The 5,244-nt window shown below is 44.3% G+C and overlaps 1 long non-coding RNA gene across 1 annotated transcript in view; it reads right to left on the bottom strand.

Annotated features, from left to right (window-relative positions):
* The window catches only part of LOC109302421, a 9,825-nt gene extending 5,703 nt beyond the window's left edge, over positions 1 to 4,122 (bottom strand). The window contains exons 1-2 of the long non-coding RNA XR_002098758.1: positions 3,226 to 4,122; positions 1,042 to 1,185 (exon numbers count right to left, since the gene is read on the bottom strand). This is a non-coding gene — a long non-coding RNA (uncharacterized LOC109302421). The remainder of the gene's footprint in view (positions 1 to 1,041; positions 1,186 to 3,225) is intronic.
* Positions 4,123 to 5,244: the final 1,122 nt, after the last annotated feature.

Raw genomic sequence — 5,244 nt, 5'->3', positions numbered from 1 at the left:
TGCTTTTTTTTTTTGGCATGGTTTTTTGACCCCCTGGATATCCAGGGGTCAACCCTGCCCCCACCCTCACACTGCTTCCTTGCAGAATGGAGAACAGCTGAATGTACAGTATGTCGTGCCACAGACGCATCTGCAGTGCCACATACTGAATGGCCGCATTCATCTGGATGCGGCCTCAGGCTCCTTGTGAACTTTCTTGTGTCTACTTATTTTATTGCCAAAAGGGTGATATATAGACCCTTTTAAAGGAGTCTGTCTCTCTTCCCTCCCCCCACTCTCCTTGGTTCATTTCTCCCTCCTTTTTCTGTTACCGTTTTCAGAATTGTGACCTTCAGGGACCATGTAGTTGTGTCATGCTTCAAATGTTGTGATATTTTGATCAAACTTTCCTTGTTTTCCTCCCATAGTTTTCTTTCTCCCCCTATCTAAATTTGTGTCGGCTATATCCTAGCTTCTCTTTCTGCCATCATCTTTTGTGAGCACTATGGAATATAGTTCATTACATTTTTTTTTTTTTTGGTTAGCAGAGTCCAACACAGATCAATAAATTGCCCTTAGAAGCTTTACTATTTCTTCCAACCATCTCTTGCCCCTTGAATATCTGAAGAATTTCTTATTTACCTCAAGCTTTTGTACAATATTTCTTTCATTCTTTATTTTTTGCTTTTCTGGTTATTTTTCACACTCTTCTGACTCCATTCTGTAATCTTACCAGCCTCTCTCAGCACCTGACATTTTATACCTCACATATATCTCTTTCTCATCCTTGATTACTTTCTGCACTTCCATACTCATCCACATTGCCCTATTTTAACTCCTAGTGTATTTATTACTAGGCGGCATATATAACCCTTGGATAGACAGTGATATATGTGTCAACACTTTTCATCTCCTGCCAGCCTCTCTCATGTCCTTTCTGCCCCCAACCCACCTTGTCAATCAAATTCACCCAAGACTTCTTGCATTCTTCTAAATGGTGGCACTTTAGCATCTTTGTTTCCTGCCATTTTAGAAATAACTTGCAAAGCTATTGCCACTCACGAGACTTGAGCTGCAGTCCGCCTGTATTCCAAATGTGCAACCACTGTGGACATTGATCTGAGTCTGAACCAACTCTCCTTGAAGTTCTTCCCTGAAACATCCTTTCCTTTTCAGTGTTACACAATACTAATAGCAAAATCTTGTCTTGTAGGTTGGAAGACATGAGTGAAAAAAAATTAACTAAAGGCCAAGTAAGAAGGAACAACAACAACAACAACAAGATACAGTTAGGAGCAGGGCTAGACAGCCAAAGTCATAAGATCCAGCCTGCAAGGAGCCAGAGGCTCCAGCTGCTGCACCATGCCAGGCAGGCAGGCACATGTTGGCCCTGTCTGCAGCTTACACCAGGCTCCCAGCTCCTGCCCCACATACCAGAAGCAATACCAGGTGGATGCTGGCATCAGCTGTGGACACTACCAGTAGGTTCCCACTGGGGATTGGGGCATTGCCCAGGACTGCAGCTGACACCCCTGCAGCTCTTTCCTCCTCTTCTTACTGTCAGACCCTGCTGTCCCTGAGCACACGGAAGTGCGAAACAAATTTGGAAAAAGTGACCTTGAAATAAAAATAGCTGTAGTAATTTGCATATAGTACCCATAGACTTAGTTTGTCCAGAATTGATGCATTTTACATTTTTTGAAACTGCTGCCAGATATTCCATAAATACACTTTTAAGTATCACTTTGGCATCTACTTATATATAGTACAAACTATGCATGATATTAGTCCAAAGCCAAAAGGCTCATGATGTAGCATACAGTTCACTGGGCTGGGTCCCAGCAGAGTCGACAGCATTTCAAGCCATGGTGACCCCACAGCTCAGAACTGGTCAGTATGTGCGTGTATTCTAGATACTGCCCCCACAAAAGAGTCCATGTGCTAATTAGTCCCCCTCATGACTGGAACAGAGTGTTCTTGTCATGAGTCCTGTATGTTTTTGCGATATGAAGTTTTGGTAAAACAAGGATGTTATGGGTGATAAGGGTGTTTTTAACAACATTTGTAAATAAACAAATAAATAAGGTTCCCATTGTTTGGGCAATATGAGCCATGTGCTTTATAGTCTTGCTCAGTGTTGACTGCATTTAATCAGTTTCATAGCTGGTTTCCATTACTGAGCATATGCTGCTTTTAGCAGCAGTTCAAAGTTAGACAGTAGTATTGCAGTTTCCTTGTATGTGAATGTAAGATGAGGGAATTTTCCCCCCGTGCTGACTGGGTGGGGAAACCTCATCTTATATTTGAATAAATACAGTAATTCAAATAAAAATCTGTTTAAAAGAACTGATTCACAGTAATAAGATATTTGAATAAAACAGATTAAACAACTGGAAAACAATTTTTGTAGAAATTATTTAGATCGACTTCTTGCTTTAGGCTAAAGTCCCATGTGAAGATCAATGCTTCAGATTTTAAGGAGGCAAAAGATCTTTATGGTTTATTGGGAGTTTATTATTCAGCATTATTATGAAATCACTGTAATGACACAGTTATAAAAACAAAGTATTACAGCAGCAATTCGGACAGTAGGCCTTTTTGCTATACAGAGCTCTCACTGATATCAAGGGAAGCTCCAGAATTATTCAACTGCAGTGTACAAGAGAGATCACAGAATTATGGAAACAGAGGGTGGAAGAGAGTCTCAAGGTCATCTATATTATGCCCCAGCTCTGAGGCAGGCTTGGCCACCATCCCTGACAGACTGATGTTTGTTTTAACTGGTCTTTAAAATCTACCACAAGGATCTGAGGATAAGAGTCTGCTTTTATATTTGAGTTATCAGGATTCTACTCCACATGCAACTCTTATAAAGTCTCTTATCTCAATTACTGGTGAATGTTCCATTGCCCGCTATACAAAATAGCAATTTCTCCTTTTCCTCTCTGATCTCTTCTAAAGAGCCTCTATCCCTCAATATTTACCCAAATTGATTTTTGCATCATATTTTATTTATACCTATTGTGCCTTTGAATTATAAATGAATTATAAATTTTAAAATTGCAACATGCTTCTGATCCCCTCCATGTACCATTCTTGGCAGTACAATGCACATTTATTTATATAAAACCATCCCAAACATTTCTTCACCAAAGCCTTAAAGAGCCACTGTTCATCATTTCTTTTTTAATTTCAGGTGCCTTTCATTACTTTTCCAGTTGTGCAGATACTGTCTTCCTACTCCACCTGCTTGAGATGATTCTTCTTACCCTCTCATGGGTTCCTTGTAGAAAGTATTCTGTACATGGAGGCACATTCTCAGTCCCTTTCTGCCTAATTACTTCTTTAAACTCTCCCTCACGGCTCCATTGTTCTTGGCCAATGCACTTGAACCCTTTAAATACAAAATTAATTTTAAAGAGATAATTGACTTAATCTCTTTGAATGCTTAAAAGCAAAATTGGATAAATAGCACGTCAGGGGGTAGGTTGATCAGTTTTTTTAGCACTAATGATTCTGATATCAGCAACATTTCTCTGAGGCTGTGTACAGAGAGAAACACACACATTGAAAATGAATATGAAATTACAGATAGTCTGAAATTTCTGGTAAAAAAAAGAGCCCTTTAAGATGCACACATGCACAGAAAGCGATAGACTACTCTAGGAAATTCAAGATAGTCTAAGCCTTTCAGAAAACAGAATAACTTAAGCCTGTAGCCAGTTGGCATACCTCAGTCAAAACCCTCCAGCTGTAGTTGTGGCCAACTTCCCCAGGCCTCAGAAGAACGTGACCTCTTCCCCCCTACCAGAGCCAGTAGCATTCAGCAAAAGAAAAAAAATCTTTCCTCGTGCCAAATAATGGGCAGCAAAGCCTTGAGACATAGAATTACCAGATGTCTTCCACACTAGAGAGCTATCTTTATAAATTAGCCTGGTAATTCCAAATACATAACTAGATATAACACACACTGACTGGCCAGAACTTCCTGTTTGATCATACTATACCTAGGAGTAGATCCAGGGGGCCTGTTCACACTTACCTTTGACTGCATTACATGTGAGCTCTTGGCATGGGGTCTGGCTGGAGCCCCTATTTTTGCGCAGATCCAGAGCCCAGGGGATGAGCTCCTTCCCTCCTGCCTCCATGCTGCTGAATTCAGCCTTCCCTTTCCTCCTTCTCCTCACTGAACAGTAGTAGTGCTCACCCCCTGAGCTCCAGAACCGTGGGGCTCTGGCCAGACCCCATCCCAAATAACTGGTGAGCTCAGAGCTCACAGAGCTCTGACAGGAGCCCATGCTAACCAGGCAATGAGATCAGATCTCACTGTACATCTATGAGACAGCCAAATGAGGAGGCCGCACTTCCCCTTCCCCTATTCCTGGATCAACTACAGGCTATGCCTTCCATAAGCACTAAGCCTGTGTGAATAGGGAAGTATTCGATTTGGATTTGGCCAATTTGGAGGACAGCAATTCGATTTGGATCACTGTCCTGAATCGATTCGTCCGAAGCCGCTTCAGAAGATTCAGCACCAATTTGGAGAGATTTGATGATTTGGATTGGCCAGGGAGAGGCAGGCACAGCCGGGTGGCTGCAGGTTCTCCTGTGCCTGCTTCTCCCTGGGCGGGGGGAGCTGCAGGAGAGTTCCCTGTGGCTTCCTGGCTCCACCCCACCCAGCCCCAGCCTCCTGGCACTTAAAAAAACCCAGAAACAAAAGGCCCACACTCACCAGCTGCAGAAGTGGTGATTGGGGCCCCTGGGTGCTTGTAGCAGAGCCCCCCCCGCACATGCAGCACAGGGTAATAGGGGTCAGCAGGGATCACTCTGCATGCTGCCTGGGAACTGGGGCCACTGGGGCTGAGTGCTGCCAGGCTCCAGCTTACACGTGGAGCCACTGCAGCTCCCAGGAAAATTGAACAGGGGGCTGGGGTAATGTTCAGGTCCCTGAACAATCCCCCAGTTCCCAGTTCGATTCCCCAAGTCCCCGGTCGCTTCCCCCAGCTCTTCCTGGGGGGCGTGGGCCCCCACATGATGCAGAATGACAGCAGGCTGCCGCTGCCAGGTGGGGATGCTGTTGGCTGTGGGCTATTTCCCCAGCTGGCAGCAGCAGCCTGCTGAAATCCCATGTGCAGATCCAGGGGCTGCACCCCCCAGGAAGAGCTGGGGGTTGACCCGGCACCTCCAGCTGACAGGTGGAGCTGCCCCAGCTCCCAGACAGTGCACAGCATCTTGCCAAGCCACACTGCACCTGTGCCATTGGGC

The sequence above is a fragment of the Gavialis gangeticus genome, unplaced genomic scaffold (assembly GCF_001723915.1).
Source record: "Gavialis gangeticus isolate Ggan-Ray unplaced genomic scaffold, GavGan_comp1, whole genome shotgun sequence".
Classification (NCBI taxonomy): Eukaryota; Metazoa; Chordata; order Crocodylia; family Gavialidae; genus Gavialis; species Gavialis gangeticus.
This window is presented reverse-complemented; position numbering and strand designations above follow the sequence as displayed.